This window comes from Cydia strobilella, chromosome 6, assembly GCF_947568885.1.
Source record: "Cydia strobilella chromosome 6, ilCydStro3.1, whole genome shotgun sequence".
Lineage (NCBI taxonomy): Eukaryota > Metazoa > Arthropoda > Insecta > Lepidoptera > Tortricidae > Cydia > Cydia strobilella.
Genome location: NC_086046.1, coordinates 15,758,094 through 15,778,418, shown reverse-complemented (window position 1 = coordinate 15,778,418; position 20,325 = coordinate 15,758,094). Strand labels below are relative to the sequence as shown.

The following is a 20,325-nucleotide window of genomic DNA, read 5'->3' as shown; positions in this document are numbered from 1 at the left end:
TACAAATTGGATTTAAGGACATTTGTTGTAGACAGCGCTTTAACGATTAGTCTGAAATAATAAAATAATTTTAACATTACATATTCAAAAAGGTGAATATATCAAGGTTAGTAATTTGTGTTCAAAAATATTTATATTCCTTGCTTCCAATGCTAGTCTTAAATACTAAAACAAACAAGAGAATGAACCAAAAAAAATATAAATGTACACTAGGGTGGAATAAAAAAAAAATATTTGTAATCTTTTCTCCACAAGGCTCCCTTTGTTATATTATGAAGTAGTTATCTATGTGCCAAAATTTGACTCATTTGCTAATTATTTACTGGTCGCTTTTAAATTGCTTTAAAATTTGATATCTCATACAATACTTAAATAAAAAACACATTAATCCCAAAAACGAAACAGGGAAAAATGAAATAAAACCATTAAAACGTCTCCAGGTAATTTTTTTAATTGGTCAAATTAATTTCATACATTATGGTATGGAATAATTGCATTATTTTGAGCGACCTCTAAATAATGTTTGATTGTTCTCAAAATTGGTTTACATAATTTTTATAAATTTTTTACCAATAATGTACACAACCCCATTTTTAAGTTCAAACATAATATAGGTACCTATTTCGCGTAAAAAAAAAGTTATTACACATAATACCTAGTCCATGTGGGAGGTATAACGCGGAAACACGTACCTACACAAGCGTAATGACCTTCTAAGAAATTATTACTTTAACTTTTCGATACATCGTTACGAGCATTCTGTGATTTTATTTGCTCCATAAGATTGGAAAAATGAGAAATTGCCGTTAAACTAACCGTAAGGAAACGCTTGTTTAGCGTAGGTAATTTCTGCTTTCTAATGGATACTTTATGATAACCAATTGTATAGTAAATATAGGCAGCTCGTGCAGGCAAATAATGTTAAACACTAGAATAAATATCAGTCTGTACTGAAGTAGAGAAGGTTATATTCTGGCTTTGTTTTGACGTTTAACCACTTTATTTAGCCAGTCGTTGCATAATTTTTAGGGTTCCGTATCCAAAGGGTAAAAAAGGGACCCTATTGCTAAGACTCCACTGTCCGTCTGTCTGTCCGTCTTAATATCTGTCACCAGGCTGTATCTCATGAACCGTGACCGTGACCGCTATAACAACAAATACTAAAAACAGAATAAAATATTTAAGAGGGACTAGCTCATACAACAAACGTGATTTTTTTGCCGTTTTTTGCGTAATGGTACGGAACCCTTCGTGCGCGAGTCCGATTCGCACTTGGCAGGTTTTCCACGATTCTCAACATTCAAGCAAGTAATTTAAGACAAAATAGTTATAATAAGTAGGTATTATTTTCAATTAAACGTGTATGTAAGTGACTTGTATGTCTTTTATGAGAATAAATATTTTTAAACCTAACCCAATTAAACAATAAGAAGAAGTTGATCAATAATTTAAACTTACGAATATTTTCTTGATTAAACGTCATAAGAACTACCTATATATCTAATTATGGACCTATTCATCGATATTCGATTAAATTCTGTAATACATTGACGTGCGTCGCTGCGGATTACGCAAATGTCTGGCTTAATAAATCAAGATAACAGCTGTATCTTATTAAATTGGCAAAAATCAGCGGTCATGTAATATGCTTAACGTAATATTGGTGCCTAGCATAAACAGGAAGGCAATTTAAGGCATTTTTCTATATCTTCTAAATTATGTTTAGATTATTATTTAGAATACCAATACCAGATCTTTTTAGGACAATAATTAGGAAAATAATTGCTTCTGAAACCCAATGTTTCTCTCTTATTACTGCGTAATAAATAACACAAAATAAAAAAAATATTTCTCTTTTACCTACAGAAGGTACGAAAGTCGTAAACAAAGATAAAACTATACAAAACAAAAGCTAGAACTGACGCTAGCTTAAGTTCTTTTTGAGATTGAAGAAAATAATAACAGGATCCAATAGTCCGAGGAAGAATACCCGTATCCCGGTGGTTGCTCCCGTCACAGTTCAACTTTTAGATTAAACCTAACACACGGTCGAATGTAACGAATGGGGAATTAGTCTGTCAAAGTTTACGAGACTAATTTCTAAACGTAAAATTTCCCTTGATGAGAATGGTTTTTATTTTGCTTTGAGGGTTACATTTAGTTGAAGAGTGATCTACGTACTTATTGTTATTAACAGTCCTTTCAATATTATTATAGCATCGAACTAATAATGACCTGATGAACCTTTTCATTAAAAACCACATCTATCTTCTTCTTTATTTTTCGGGGATTGTAAATATTGTTTATACATATAAACAATATTTACAATCCCCGAAAAATAAAGATAGTCATGTTTGTATTAATCTTCACAACTGACTTGTATGTATAATAAACGCATACATACATACTTAGGTTGAGTGCTGCCTTTCATGGCATGTTAATTTTACGCCTTCTGTCGAGTCAGCTTCGAAATTGCATAAAAGTAAATTCCTTAAATTATTCCAGCTAAAATACAACACTTTCATTCTGTAAAAAACCCTTGAAGGGGTAAAAATACCTGAATCTCATTGAACGGTCATTTATCAAACACGCCGTCTGCCCCACGGACATTTTGAGCAGGGTAAGTGGGCCGAGGAAGGGTTATTGAAGTGATTATTTTGTATATCCTTGAAAGTTGTAATTTGGGTAAAGCTGCGCTGATTGTAGGTAGGTATGTGACGCTACATGTACATTGAGATTCGAAATTGCATGGAGAAATTATGAATGAAATATTATATGTAGGTAAATACCTACAGAAAACAAATCACATTTATGGTTCTTTTATCAATACATCGTTAAATTACCTACTTCCTTAAAATCAAAATGTATTTGCTCTTTATTTCATTCGTAATAGAGTACGTTTTTCAAACGGTCCCGATACGACTAAGAAGTTACCTAATTTCCCAACAAAATTGATCGAATACACGGCAGCGGAAATTTTGGCAATTCTTCCGGGACCCGCCAAGGTCTACGTACCTGCGGGCTCAGCACGGTCGCATTTTTATCGCCTGTCACCATGCCTGTCACGTTCTAACAAGTATGTAAGTGCGAAAGTGACAGGCATAGTGACAGGTGATAAAAATGCAACCATGCTGACACCGCTGGTTGTAAGTAGGTAACCCGCGCAGATTGACGATTGTGATATAGATATATAGATGGATTTTATTAAAGGAACATTGGTATTGATACTTACCGGTCAATTCGAACAACGTGATAATTAAAAGTTTTGAATGATTCACGGTTAGTTTCACTAGACTTATATTGACCGGGATATAGACCGTGATTACCTTTTGTATAGATGCATGTAACTGCGTCGAAATATCTGGAGCTCATAAACAATACAAAAGGTAATTACGGTTTATATCCCGGTCAATATAAGTCTAACGTGATAATTACTAGATACGAGAACAATACGAGATCTGATAGATACGTTATAGTTTAGTTCTCAACTAGTTATCTTTTGCAGTTCGATTCGAGAAACCAATTGACATTTCACGCTAAAATTATTGTGACGTTTTGGGATATCCATTAGATATCCATTGGATGTCTAAGTAATATCTTAAGCAAATCTTAAAGAGATCGTTCAAGAGGACATTCGGAATCATGGAAATGTCAAATTTGACATGACTTTCTTAGATATCTCGTTATCGTTTCTGTTTCATATCTAGTGGATATCTAGGTAGTTGATATCTAGATCATTGTTCGAATTGGCCCGAGTTATCCCAGGGTTTGGCTGATATAGATAGATAGACATATAGATGGATTTTATTTATATTGATTTTACATCGTTACGCTACTATAAATTATTTACACCTAGGTGAGCAATAACATCCGTTAAATTCGTTGTACATTTCTATGTAACTCAATATAGGTAATTAAATATAATGGAATTTATTGAACATAGATTATTATTTGAACATGTTTAATTGAATTATAAAGATTAAAATGTCATATGAAATAATTAGAAACCGATAAACTTAGCAATAGCGACTTAGCGGCGCGTATTTTATTTTTAATGTAGTGTGCAAATTAAATAAATATCAGCAATAAAATAATTTTATTATTTCGACATATTTAGTCATTCGTATAAAGTATGTTATGATCACATACCAATTGAAAATATTAAAAATGAAATGGGTTAAAAAAATATCCACTCCTGTTAGTAATTAGTCCCGACTGCAAGTTGTATGGCAACTGCTCGCTGACTGCTCGCCAACTGCAGTCCGTCTGTATCGGCCCTAAGACTGTTATGCATTATATTATAGGACTTAGTGTTAAATAGCAATCATTTCATGTCCCTATAAAGCTTTTTGAAATTCTGACTACTCCTAAATATGTATAGCGGAAAACTAAAATAGAAGACAAGCTTCTGTCTAATAAAAATATTTCCATTTTGTGGATTTATCATTACCTTTCTTGTTTTACCGGAGGCACTTGAGTTTTCATATTGTAATAGACACGTCATTTTGTAGAACCTCTTCTGAATTTTTCTCAAAAAATACCCAGAGAATAAGGAAAATTGAGGTTAAAATATAAAGTTGATTTGACTAAAAGCCTCGCCGCAATCGGGTTAAACGTTTTGACGTCGCCGTTACACTTTGTAATAAGAGTCCTTGCATATGACGTGTTATTAAGACGACAAAATTTACCTATTTTCAATGAATAGGTGATAAATTTACATATTTTTCGTGAATAAGTTATTTATAGAACCTGTCAAACTACATATAATGTTTTTAATAAAATAGGTAATACATAGATGATTAAAACACCAGTCAATATATTACCTACACCTACTTGACTGTATTGTGGTTTTAATGCTTTTATACTTAGTTAAGAAGAAAATAACAAGTGGATATCTGGCATTTACTAACTTAACGAGACTTATATTATGCTTTAAACTAGTTAAAACTGAATTCAATAAAAATTCAGTTTTTTAAACTTTTCCAATCCCAGTTTGAATATCTTATTGAAATAAAAAAACTATAATTGCATAAAGCGTATTTGACTATCGCAATGTAAATGTGAAGGTGAACCGTAGCTCTCCCGTGCGTAGCTCGTAGCGCTACGACAGGGTGGCTACGATCAAAGGTTTCTGCTTTCTGCTACGCGCGGCCTCACCCCCAAAACAATGGCCACTTCCGCCGCATATCAATGGTCCATCCCGATTGAATGCCCATTGTTCAGACACCGGCATTTCAGGTCAATAGGCCCCAAAGACGACCGTAATCGTAATGCTATGTCCTTAAACTTGTCAAGTGTAACAGCACGGTAGAGTGGGCAAGTGCAGGCCCAGTCCCCGTGACCTACATCTGCGACCCTCGCTCAGGAAGCTGCTAATTTCTACCGCGCGGGCTGAAGCCGACGTCACAGGGCGGGGGGAGCGGCGCGCGGGGAGCCGGGGAGGCAGCGCCGAGCTGCCTGCGAGCCGGCACCGGACCAGTCCGCCGCCCCACTCCGGTCTGAACGCACGCGCCGCTTCTAACAACATAGCGCCAGACACGATAAACACGCAACCTATTACCGATTTAATTTTTTCAGTGTTCAGTATTTTTGTTGAAGTGCGATAAATGTGTAAATATTTTTCTATATCGACTCTGTGATAGAGGCGGGCAGGCTCGGGCGGGGCGAACTCCTGACACAGTGGCTCAGTCGGCCGCAGGTCGCCGAGTAAGCACCATCGATTTTCTCCACGCAGCAATACGCGAGGTACGTAACGTCACGTGCAAGTATTTTCATACGGCTATTTCCACGCGGCGCGTATTTCGAGCGGTCTCCGTTCAAGGCCGCATCTGTTTGCGTTTACGCTGCGCTTACGATTGGGAGTTTACGTTAGTGTTTGTGATCTCACGTGGGATCAGGGAGTTTTCACGGCTATGGGCACGTGCTCGGAATGGCTAATGCGATAACGCTATGAAAGCCAAGGCTCTAACCTGCTCATCGTTTCTTATTGTCATGCTAATTTTACCGTGGGATACTATACGAGTAGTTAAACGGACTAGTCACATTAAACGCGTAAGTGGTACGCTCTTAAAACAAGGTTAAATCATCCCACATCACATTAAAGATGGTGAACACTCTAAAACTGTTTTACTAAATATGAGATATTATTATGATAAAGTAGTGAATCAAAGTGGCTAGGGCAGGTGTGTTTGCGTTGATGATGGGCATGATCATGACCTACAGATCGCGTCTAAATCAGAAGCAAGTGATTAGCGACTTGGCAGTTATTCGGACAGCTTCCATTCAACACGGCCGTATAATTGTACGCGCTGCATCTACCGGCAACATTTATTTTTATAGCTCTTTCATTTATTATCGAATAAACTGCGATACTTTGTCAATGAATGGCTAGCTTTCTTACGGCCCAAATAATTAAATACGGACAAGAGCTTAGTGTAAAGTAAACCTGTTGTTTTAATAGAAGCTACATATAGCATTCTAACTATATGTACTTCTATTTCTATATTCTAGCAAAACTATGATATTAAGTATAACGAGTAGAACAGTGACTGATGCTTCCTTCGTTTATTTAGGATATCCTAAACCATTAGGAATATAAATTTTACATATTTATAAAACTCAATGATTTTTTGGTTTTGATCCTTCTCTTTTAAGAATACATAAAATACATAAAATTGTATTATTTTAAAATATTTACTTGTGTACTTGTTATTTTTTTACGTTGCCTACCTAAAGTTTTCAGTTCATTTATCGGTTTCCGCCGAGCAGTTGCCGTAAAACGGTTATTAAACTCTTATCGCACATATTGCGAAATTATATCAACCGACAACCAATTTTATCCATGGCGAAAAACTTTAATTAACTCTCGGAGCTGAAATCTGCATGTACTTACATGGAAAACATGTTTCCAATTATGGGTACAAGTAAAGATTTTAAAATACTAAAATTACGCAGCTACGCTACCAACTTTCTTTTTACCATTTACTCAGATATTAATAAACAAGATTGAGAACAAATCAAATTATTTTATTAAATATTTTGATTTCTGTTTTTTTTTTTTAAGTAGTGTTACTACTATATATAAATTAAAAACTGTAATAGATGTCATATATTAAAGAAAAAGGGCTTCGTCACTTTTTCTTAATAATTAATTAAGCCTTAATAATGAATAAATTAATCAATTAAATCGAAATTATATGCGGAATAATAGTGAGTATCCAATTAGTAGGTAGGTACTATATATTGGTATGTTTTATTGTCTTAATTATGTTACTTTTACCAAAGATAGATATAACTCCGTTATAGATGGATGTATACAGTAAAAAACGTGCCTTGAAAATCAAGAAAATTTGATTTTCGACCAGATGGCGCCACTACCTTTGTCCTACTCTCGTATAGATGGCGTTGACGGTTTCGTTTGTTATTTAACAATTTTAATGCATATCAGTAAAAGAACATGGGTCAAAATCATATAAAAATAATTAATGCAGTAAAAAAAAACCATATTTTATAAATCCATAAATACCAAATTTTTATTGAAAATGTTATGTATGTTTTACCTATGGATCAATGTAACCTGGATTAAATGATTTTATTATTTATTTCATATATAAAAACATTTTTTGATATTTTTAGTTTTAATCGTGTGTCGATAGATGGCAGTGAATTTACAGTGGCTACAAAATTTACTATGACAGTACCGCCCTATCCTATTATATCCTCTATGTTTTTACATATTGTTGTTAAAATGTAGGTATGAGTAAATCTAAGACTTGACACGTGCGTACCTCCTTATAGTAAAACTCCAGTTATTGCACATAAATTACACGACAAGTATTCCGTCAATGCCACAAAGGCGTTGATATAATGCCGTTTTTCTGTATTACTCCAAGGTTATCAAATGTACGTAAAAAGAAGGCACTCTTCCGATTCAGTGCCAAACTAGCGACCTCTACGAGACAACGGTCCAGCAGTTCCCACGTCCACTTCCTAAATCGCGAGATAAAAAAGGAACATTGGTTTGTACTGAAGGCTCGGAGCGGAATAAACAAAGGTTGGCCAAAATCAGTGCCTCGCTATTGTCTTTGAAAGTCAAAACAAAGCTTAGTTTTAACTAGGTCCTAAAAATATTTTTGCTTTATTTTTTACCTTGTTTGTTTTCCGAATGACTAGTAGTAATAAAGATAAAATAATAAATGATTTTTTATATTTCTGGAACTGTAGCAACCTTATATTAGGACTTTAAATATCCGGGCACTATTAGGAATAATTGAAAATAAAGGCTTTAATTTCGAATAATATATGATATTGTGAGCAATGACCATTAATAATAGACGCGTGACGTTCATAGTTGACAAAACTAAAATGCAGGCAATATTTAGTAGATGATTGTGACAATCTTGACACATTGGCGTCAACCGTACGACTTACTCAATATAGGTTCCGGAACCTATATTTGATGGCTCACGATCCAGCGCCTGGTGCCATATGTAGATATCCTCCCTTTACTTACATCCATGATTATGAGGCATTTTGTCAAACTATTACAAAATGAAATAAGTAAGATATAAAAATTTTAGCAGTTCTAAATAACTCTAGTGGCTCCCAAAAGCCCCATTGATGGAATATTTGAAGTTCAAATATTCCATTTCAAGTAGGTATTTGAACACTTTGTTATCATCATGAGAATTTAACAATGACAAACAAACAAGTAGTTACCTTTTGTGTGTCTGTAACCATTGATTGACACACTTTGCCTTGGGCGAGGACGCGTAATTGTAAACATACGTGACATGGCTGTTATCCTAAATCAATCAATCGAGCTGAATTTACGTACATTGTGTTCTGTCTACCAGTCCACGAAAATGACGACTGAAAAAACAACAGCGACATCAAACTTGATGCTCATTTATATATTAAATTTGATAGCCCTTCTGACAGTCAATTTAATATTGTTTATACATGCCAAGCCAGACATTTGACAATGGATACCCACTTTTCTACGGCGTCTTAAGTAACCATTTGTTTACTCATTCATTCAATCTGCCCATTTATACACCCCGAAATTTTTTCTTATCTTCACAATCAGAAGAGAGAAAGTAAACACTCATTTTCATACAAAACTTAAAGCGATTTACTCTGTCCAGTAGGTTGTTTTTTTTTTAATTTTGCTAAAAATACTTTTATAGTAAGAATTATTTTATTATTATATTCCTCTGTATGCAATATTACTTTATGCATGTTTATAACAACACAAATAATATGATAATATTTGTTTAAATTTTATTTTTGGTTATTTTTTAAATTATAAACAAGTTGTGTACCTAGAAACAATATTTCAAACAACGTACCAACATCTTCAATTCCGTAACTGGCAATTTACACAGTAGCCAAACTCGTCCGAAATCGTATTTTTCGGCTGTCACTATTAAGCTTGTTAATGGCATAACATAATGGGCCACGTATTGATGTCAAGGCACCCCCGGCTGGCATCACCGGGTCGAGTCAACGCCAGCGCGGACGACGCCTGCGATGCACAAAAACTGTTTCACATACACCACTACTATTTAATTGTAAATATTAATACGATCTCTTTTTTATTCATGATTATTTTTATATTGATACGAGGCAAGTAGAACTTTTTCAAAGTACTCTTTTATGCGATTTGTGGCAGACTTTTGTAACCCAGCCAGCCACTAAAGTTTAAAACCGAAAATATTTGTCATACTTAAAACTAGAAATTGTATGTACGAGGATCCCAAATTTATCTTTATACCACTAATAATATTGATAATACGAAGTTCATTAACCTTATATTGACCGGGATATAGTCCGTGATTACCTTTACCTTTTGGTAAAGGTAAAGGTAATCACGGTCTATATCCCGGTCAATATAAGTCTAGTGAAACTAACCGTGAATCATTCAAAACACTTAATAGGAAGTTCAAAATTCAGTCATTAAGCTTCAATTGATAGCGATCTAAAATCTCGATTGAACATCATTGGAAATACTATTTACTACTCGAAGATTAATGAACACTGCCTGCGTGTACCGTAATTAACATCACTGCTATCGATTTTATACTAATGCCATTCATTAAGTTGTATGACGGATTGATTGCAGTCAACTTCAGACTCATACAAAAAAGTTTTTATGCACATTCTATTTTTCTGAATATTTCCATATATTATCAATAACTCCAAATGAAACAACTTAATTATTAAATAACTTTTAAACTGAAATAGACGTCATACAACTTAAAAAAAAGTGACCAAAGGGCTCCGAAATCGACCCGGCGAGGCGTCTTCCGTTTACGCTGCTTTTCTGATCTTCAGTAATAGGTAGGTACGTTGTATAAAGAATAGTTTTGCACGTTTTAATACAATTTAACCTGTCTTTGTTGAAGTCTTTTTGTATTACCAAAACATGGGTTAACCACACAAATGGCAATTTACGGACTAAAAAAACTTCAACTTGATATTATTCACAACTTGGGTAGCTATTTTATTCGATCAATTCGGATTTAAAAGGCTTTCACGTTTATTCGAGCTTTATTTGATGCTTATTTAAAATATCTAGCAGGTAATGGAAGATGAAAGCAGGAGCATTTGATTTTGTTATAGACGTTAAAAGAGAATTTTATAAAATTTAAAAAATATATATTTGTATATAATATATAAGTAGATACTAATTGAGAGTTTGGCCATGTTCTAATCTGTTATCTAAATGGATATTTTCACTGGTTCATAATAGTAAAGAAAAAACAATATTACAGAATAGTTTAAAATGCTATTACAATAATTTATGACCGTGCGTCTCATGAAAACTACACTAGGTATTTAATTGCAATTAAACCATAACTCCTTAGTCGCTATTTATAACCATACATTGGAGTTTTCGGTGCGGGAATGTTTGACATTACCCAAAGAGTTAGGTATTGACTTAAAACAGAATGTATTCTAGCAGGTTTCTACCTAATGAATAATTAATTAAACAAAAGATGAAATAAATAAATAAATATATTTTTATAACAAACTTTGCTACCAAGTGAAACACAATTTTCTTCACCACACCAATGCTACGAAAATACTAACTGTAAAACATTACAAATCAAATCCAAACGCACATTTTTTTATACATATCATTCAAAATCATCATTTAAAGTTCAATTCTACTCGCCGAGATCAGAAATTAACACAAGATTTGGATCTAATTACTTTGCCACTCTTGTGGATAAAATGCAACTTTCTCTTCCGTTTTTGAAAAATAAGGAGGGTCTTTACGAGCTAGTGTGGTAACAATAAAATTGTATCATTTTGTGAGGTCGTTATTCATTAGGCTTAATATGTTGTTTTCTCAGACTAACCTGTCTGATTGTCTGGTTACTCTTACTCAAATCATTCTGGCACCGAAAACCCCATTGTATGTTTATAACCTTATTTGGAACATGCATTAATTTATATTAAGCTTATTCCAATTACCACCAATTTTATACACTCAAGATACTTAGGTACAGTATATAGGTAAATTCAATAGCAATTAGTCAACTTGAACACCAAAATTTATGAACGACGATAGCCTCGATGATACCTTTTAGACAGTTTACCCTACCACGGAATAATTTACGGCCTCGCTGTCACGCGATCCACGCTAAGGCATTTTCCTCATTAGGTACACTTTTTGTTTGACTTTTCCTTTTTAACAATTTTGCTTTTAATGTAGTTTAAGAGTTACGAATTAAAGCGACAGATATTTTTTTTCGAATTAGTTATTGTAGTTTAATAGTCATTACGTTATATTAGCAGCATTAATTGCTATTGAAACGTTGTAATTAATGGAGTCGCAAAACACTATAACCTTATAATATAACCATAGGATATCATGATGGAAACAGAAATTTATAAACAATAGCCATTGAACTGAATTAATTGCAAGTTGATCGTTTACCGTATTGTACAAAAACACAAACAACAAACAAAAATACAAACTAAGTAACTACTAGATCATTACTTTCCAAATGTGTAAGGATTATTTCAATTATTACAAAACAATATAACGTGACTGGAATATCACCGTACGTTCGAAAACACGTCCGAGATGACGCGATAAGCACGCGATACAACTATTTTCTCAATTGCTGAATGAATTGCTTTATTTTATTGATTCACGCCTGTTACGAAACAGTTAAGTAATAATACCCTAAAAACCGGTGTATTTCTAAACACATTTTTCGTAGGCCGATGCTTCATCGGTTGTTTTACGATATATATATATATATAATTTGTACCTCGTTTAATTCTAGACTAAAATTGGAATTATAACAACAATATGGACATAATTTTTATCTAAAGCATATACCTACGACTTGCGATATGCTACATTTAGCGCTTAATTAATATTAATATTATAGGGACATTCTTAATCAAATTGACTAAGTCCCACGGTAAGCTCAAGAAGGCTTGTGTTGTGGGTACTCAGACAACGATATAATATATATAATACTTATACAAATACTTAAATACATAGAAAACATCCATGATCAGAAACAAATATCTGTGCTCATCTCACAAACAAATGCCCTTACCGGGATTCGAACCCAGGACCATCGGCTTCACAAGCAGGGTCACTACCCACTAGGCCAGACCGGTCGTTATTTATTTTTATTTTTATTTTATTTTATTTATTAGGAAAACTTACAGCTGAAGTAACACGTTAGGTAATAACATAGAAGCAGTGAGCCAATTACAAGTTTCCACAGATAGAAACATATTATAATAATGGCATAATATAATTATAATGGCATTTAAAATATAATAATAGATGGCGCAGAGCTAATAAGTACGTGATAGCCTAGTTGAACCCTAATTGAACCTCCCTGCAAGTGTAAATAAAAGTCAAGGCAATCAAAAGACCTTGTTACACAGCTGCCTAAATTACCTAACATTCTCAAAGTAAGTGACACTGTAGGCATTGCAGCTTTAATAAACATATTAAACAAGAATGTTATTTGTTTGTACTCAAGAAAATGAAAACAAGCCAACTCTAGAGAACGAACCTAGCCAAAAACAACGTATTGGCACAGAATAAATAATAGTTCTACCGTACAGAAAGGAATCTTCCTATTCTTCCTACAAAACCGAAGTTTGACAGCAGTTCAGAGTCGAATCATGCTGTCCCTTTCTAATATATGGCACTATCCCTTTCGGCTAGTTAGGTCTGTCAAAATTCAAGTCATTATTTTACCTGTAGTCGTGCACGCAAAGGGACGTCAAGTTGTGCCAACCCTAATAATTGCTCGGGGCAATGCTGAGCCGAACGGAGCCGAGTTTGCCCGAAGCGAGGAGTTTCGCACCCCTGGTATTGGTCATAAATGTAACATTGAATCTATTTATTGCACAACGCTATTTATTTTTTATAAGTCAATTTATTTTCAGCTCAAAGAGAATAATATTCTAGTGATTAAAAGCGGCCAGTGTTTCAAATTAAATAATTTTTCACAAACCTATACTATTTTCATTCATCTTTCATTTCAATTTCATTGCAGCTGTCACGTGAATTAAAATGACAGTTATTATGTCTTTAATCGTTATCGCGGGCAACTTCCTGCATTGGAAGCTCCTTGTATAGTTGTAAAAAATCGATAGCGGTGCTTTGCTGGCAGCGGTGAAAAAATAACTGCCAGACCTCTACAAATACATTTAGCAATGTTACGGAGCACCGTTAAAATTGATTTTTTTATGATTGGGTTCTTTATAGGCTAATTTATTTTTATACTGTATTTTTAGGTAACTGCTAATTTATTTAATTTTAAAATTGTATTTTAATTTTAAATTGTATAATGATTAAAATATCTTAACAATACCTTCAAAATCTGGGGGCACGGCCGTGCCCCCGCCAAGACGAGATAGTTTATTCTCCCGTCGAAAATATTCAAATTAGAATTAATTTTGGAGAACTCCCAAAGTTATCGAACCGTTAGCGACTTAAATTAGTTTAATTCAATCATTCAACCATCCCTATAATTTATTCCGTTGATCAAGCCAGAATATTCTGCCTCATGCCTTACTTTATTATTATATATAATTAAAGCAAATAATCGGCTACCTGTATTATTATTCTAATTAGCATCGAGTCTGCAAAGTGATGAGGATTTTGTCTCTATGGTAACCTGAAAGACGTTAAAATCTTCCAGCGAAAAAGAAAATCTCAAGAAAATGAATTGACTGAAACTGAACTGTCAGACAGAACAATATAAAATGTTTATATTGAAAATACCCTGAAGGTTAAGCATTTTACTTTATTTTTACATTTATCTTATACCGCACAAAATAAATACGTATTTAATAAGTCGATGCAAATTCTTATCAAGAAATGCAACATTTTTTACTCCTATTATTCCCGTTGTATTTAACGGTTGTATTTTTGCTACTATTTCAACTGGCTTGTAACTTTGTTACGTAAAGGTAGCCAATAAATTCATTTCCCATACCTGCAAACGCCTATTGAGAGAGAAATGAAGAATAAATAAATTAAATTACTTTATGTAAGCAAATCAGTGTCAGTAGGTAGTTCGAGGTGTAAAAGTATTCGTACTACCTACTACCTAATAGTGATTTTACATAAGCCTGTATAGACCCCGAATTTAACATGCCTCACAAGCGCACACAGCGTTCATGGTTAGTTATCCACGAGCGACGGCTCACTGTGTCTGCCCATTCGTCGGGATTAATCATTGTATCCTGATTGCGTGCTGCCGTACGGAAACACGTGCGGGGCGATAATCGACTCTACTGGCCATGAAATTAATCTTAAATTACTCTGCATCTCCTGGAACGATGTAGTCGTGATCAGCAAGATCAAATATCTTTTCACCGGGAAAATATGTTCGTATGGTTTTGAATATGGTTTAAAATACGAGTATTAACATGGATTCCATTTTAGGGGCAGAATTAAAATAACCAAGAGAAAATAAGCGAATATCTACTTAACAAAATTTCTACACATCATGAAAAATATGGGTGAAATTATTTATTTCGATTTTGGTCCCATATTATAAATAATTCAGGGTATTTCAGAATACCCTGTGTGTGTAATGTGTATCCCAGGCGGGAACAAACAGCATATCTTAGCACAAGACTGGTAAGTTAGTTACCTACTCATTTATAACCTCCTGTGATAATACCTATACTAGCTAGAGCTTCTTATGCCAACGACACGGGACACTTAGTATAAATTTTCCAATTTCTACTGGCAGACGTTCAAGATTCCCACGATATGCCGTCATAGCACTTCCGCGGATATTTACGACGCCATCTCGTGGTATAATAGTTATGTCATAATTCAGAAGTGTAATAATTATAAAAAAACTGACTGTATTGATAAATAGTCTACGTCACAACAAATTGTAACGACGCCTCACTGCTTAGGTTATTATTGTTATTAAAAACCTTTCAAGCTGCATGTGTGTCTTCTCCAGAAATATTTCTTACGTTCAAAATAAGACATATTGTTTACATTATTTTATTATGTATTTATTTTCATTTCTAGTTAAAATTAAAACACGAAATCATCCAGTCACGCTCGAAATGTTGCACATTTGTCACTAAGAACATTGTTTCTTTTTGGTCTTACTAAGATTGATTAAGAGCTTGTTTACGTTAAATAATGGTTAATTTACATTTTGTCCAAGTCAACATTTTATTTAAAGCTTTCAAGTTAGTTATATATCGGTATTTATATGCACAATAATGAAACATTGGAGTTCCAAAGCTTAGTTAGTCAAGTTATTGACATAAATAAGTACAGAGATCAATGACTTTGATTGTTAATGACTAAGATTAGTATTTTATTTTGGATGCACGAATGTTCTGATGTGCTATAAACTTAATTACTTTCTTTACTATAGGTACTTATGGCTAAAGTGTGCCACTACTATCACATCGTACAGCGTAATATTAGAACAAGTTTGGGAACAAAACAAATTATATTATTAAATATTTTGATTTGTTTTTTTAGTCGAGAAATTGGGACGGGTACCGCCGTGGCGAGGGTGGCCTAGGGGTTCATGGCGTTAGCCGTGATAGCTAAAAGACGCCGGTTCGAATCCGGCCTTCACCACTGGAGGCCTTCGTCACTTTTTTTTTTATATATGACATCTATTACAGTTTTTAGCGTAATATTAGATTTTATGTTTGTAATACACTAAATAAACATAATCGTTGGTCACAGAAGACAGACTGTAGGTATCCATAAACCGTCTGGTGAATCCAGCGATCGATTTAGGCTAATCCCGTTTTGGCAGGGAGGCTAATGTTAGGCTTGACCTAGAACCGTATATCGATTGTAAGCCTTGTAATAACGTTTCTGCATGTTCTTTGCAGTTAGCGATGCAGTATTGTGAAAGCTAAATGAAGGTGAAAAGAAAATGCGTCAATTGGGTTAAATGTGTCTATTAAAGATATGTTTCTAAACGGAGCCTGTTAGAACTTTGGCAACCCTCTAGTATGTTCAAAGTATGGTCACCGAGCTTTTAATGTAGACAGCTATAATAGTTACGAGTATAATATGTTGCGTTTCGAAGATATCTTCAATAGACGCATATATGTACACCAAGTGACTCATTTATCCCGGTTCACTTAGTTGGATTGCTGATTTCAGACATTCTAACATTGGGACTACTTAGGGATTGACAGGTGATGTTGTCTATCTCAGAAATAAAATAACTTAATGACAACTCAATGTAATGTTGTCTTAAGTTATTTAAATGTATTACTATCAATAACTGTGTAACTGTAACTATCAATCAACCCCTTAGGGCCTAGAAGCAGTCATGATGTAATAAATCTAAACTAAAAATGAAAATAAACCCTTTGGGTAGTATCCCAAGTTATTTATTTTTAATTGATTTTACCCCCATTTCTTAAAACTTAATATCACGAGTAACTGCGCGGCGCCGCGAATCCTGATTTTCCATCCAATACGAATCCAATTTATTTTTACTACACGTGGTGGATACAGCTTCTGATCTAAATTGATTTTTATTTTGGTTATTGAGATAATTTATCAAAAATAAAAGTAATTCATGTTTCTGACATCTGACCCGGCTCAGCCTAGAACTTCAGATAATTTGAAAATTTAATATCCGTCAGAAACGCCGGAAATATCGATCACTGTCGAAAATTGACAAGTAGGTAAATAAAATGAAAATATTTATTTTCAGGCAACTATTGGCCCATAGATAATTTATACCTATCTTAAAACTAAAAACAAACACTATAATTATGGCGGCGATGCAGTTCGCAACCCCGTAGTGTCAGGGAGCCGCGAAACCGCCGGAGCTTGACACTCTTCGGCAAAAACTCCTCCTTGGTGAAGGTCGCTAGATGTTCAGTCGGAACGTAAATTAAACGATACATAGGGCTCGATTAGACTTGATTTGTCTTGACTGAAGCTACGGAGGCGACAAACGACAACGGCAAATACTTCCACGCGACGACATCGACAATGACAACCGCCGCAAGTTGTTAAAGAAACAAGCCTACAAGCGTACCTATTAGTATTATCAAAGATAGATATAACTCCGTAATAGATGGATACAGTCTAAGGAAAAAACGTGCCTCGAAAATCACGAAAATTTGACTCTCGATCAGATGGCGCCACTAGTTTTGGCCTACACTCGTATAGAGGGCGTTGACTGTTTCGTTTGTTATTTATAATTTTAACGCATACCAGTGAAAGAACATGGGTCAAAATCATATAAAAATAATTAATGCAAATAAAAAAATAATTTATCCATATTTAAATACATTTTAACGTATTTTTTTAAATCTTCATTTTTAGTTTTAAAGTATGTCGATAGATGGCAGTGAATTTACAGTGGTTACAAAATTGACTATGACAGTACCGCTCTATCTTATTATATCCTCATTGGTATTATATTTCTTAAAATTTGTCAATACCTGACAGCTTGACTCCCGTGACGTGACCAGAATTATGAAAGTAACGTAAGGCCACTTATGTATGTGTAGTTAAAAGAAAATTGGGTTAGTAAATTATTTAACAAAGGAATCTTGTGTAAAAATCAGTATCGTATTGATTTTGCCGACAAATTATCAAAATCGCCCTTCAAAATGGAGTCTCACAGAAATTCTAGTTTTTTTAGATAGGTAAGTATAATGTTTTTTTATTACATCCATATGTTACAAACTGTATTTATTTTTTTCAAAATCCCCGAGTTTGTATTACTCAGACTGCGCTACTCACGCTTTTGACATAGTTTAATCCTTGAATCAAAGCACAATCAAAGTCATGTTCCAACTGCACGTATTGGGGTGACGATGCCTCTTTATATTTTCTAGACCTATGGAAGATTGTTTACAAGCACTTGTTGGAACAGATGGTAGTAGGTAAACATTGAATCAGTTGGTATTTAGCTACCTAATGAAATGGTAAATGCGCAGTTGAAACGTGACTTTTTTCGCAAAAATACATCGACATACCTAATAAAAAGTTCTAATTCTATTGACAGCTTTTTGTGGATTGGATCCTTTTCCCTAAATGGCGTCCACTTAATATTTTGTCCCATGCTAAATATTTTGAACATAGAACTACCTGACCTATGTCACCTTTTTCAACCAGTAATGGCTTGCAGAAATAATAAGTCTTAATTAATTAACGTAATACGGTAATACTGTGAGAAAAAAAAAACAAGATTGGGGTAGATAGTGAACTGTTAACTATGGTATATGGATTAGCAACTACGTACCTAATTCGCAACGCGTCAGTTACTCCTCGAAATAGTTACATATTTAAGTATAAAAGTAGGTCACTGTTGGTCAACTAGGTCACACAGATACATTACAAATGTTACATTGAATCTGTTACCTTTAAATGTATATAAAGCCAATATACTAATATGCTTTAACAAATTGTGACAATGAACCATCTGTTTTGTATCTGTGACGCAGTGAAAAACAATGAAATAGTTATTTGTTTAGCTGTAACGACGTTGTGCAATTGTACACAGAAGTGATTCGCCACGCTTGACGACCGGTCAAAGAATCTCTTTCACACTGTGTAGGTTAGAGCTAGGATTGTTTTCATGATAGTCAATTGTTCATAGTTCGTGACGATCGATTGCTTACAATTAAACAATACGATGGCCGCGTTGCCAACATGCCAATCGCAGCGAACGAAACGCAACTGCCACTGTCGCACTAATATGGAAGAGTGATAGAGACACGGCGCGTTTCGTTGTCGCAGCGCAAGCAATCGTCATCTTGGCTAGGCCGGCTGGGGTCTTCGTATCGTCAAGTCTGTTTTGTTAATATATGTATTATATTAAATAGACCTTGTATTTCATCATGCACTAATAAAATGCAGCATTGTGTAGCAGCACATGTACGAAGTTTTTGCTTTTAAAAGAAGGTAAACGTGATAATTTTTATATCTTAATTCCAATGACAGCCGTGTCAACTCCTTTACCTTTATATGAGTTATTGTTGAAACTGGCAAAACTAATGAGACAGTATCAAGCACTCGGTTTTTTACGTTTAGTATTCTTAACAAGTATAGTAGTAACCCACAAGTAGTTCTCTTTTTTAATGTTGACAAGGTTTTCCCTAACATACCAACATACCATACCATTGTCATGCCACATTGTGACAGTATTACCGCGCGTAAAGTTCACAGTAGGTATACCTACATAGATGTATGTTCATAAACTTCCCAAATATATCTACTCGTATAAGGTATAATTATAAGACATGATTACCATCAGACGTTATGGTCTTTATTATGCACATTGGCATACATTAGAACAAAACCTAAAAGGATTTTTTTTTTGTAGTTTATTTAGAACACAAACAGTCACATATACAAACGGATTTGAAGTACAAATGTACTTGACATACTTAAGAAACAGACCTGGAGGTTCATTATTAAGTACATAATGTTAACATACACACTAAACAGCAAAGATAAAAAGAAGATCAAAGAAAAACATGAGCCATACCTACCTAGGTAGGTAGGACAACCGGCAAGTTACATTTATACATTTACTTATTTATATTTATATTCAATACTTAAAATATTAAAACAATTCAGGTCTAAGTTTCATTCTAAGACTAGACAGGGAATTGTGAAAAGGATCAATATCATGTAGGTGCTTAAACAAATGAATGATTTTTTAAACAGCATCGTCCAAAATCGCGAAGTGCGCATTGCCCAGTTTAACCGTGCCAGTTTCCATGACGTCACAAGTTATCTCAGCAGATAATCCGTGTGCTGCGTTATCTAGTCCGCAGTCAGATGCGGCCGGTTGGGAC

At 34.3% G+C, this 20,325-nt stretch overlaps 1 protein-coding gene across 1 annotated transcript in view; it reads left to right on the top strand.

Moving 5' to 3' along the window:
• Window positions 1-5,466: 5,466 nt before the first annotated feature.
• The window catches only part of LOC134742498 (protein Tob1), a 74,781-nt gene continuing 59,922 nt past the window's right edge, over window positions 5,467-20,325 (top strand). Inside the window, exon 1 of the mRNA XM_063675715.1 lies at window positions 5,467-5,745. The gene's annotated coding sequence lies outside the window, so the exon portion shown is untranslated. The remainder of the gene's footprint in view (window positions 5,746-20,325) is intronic.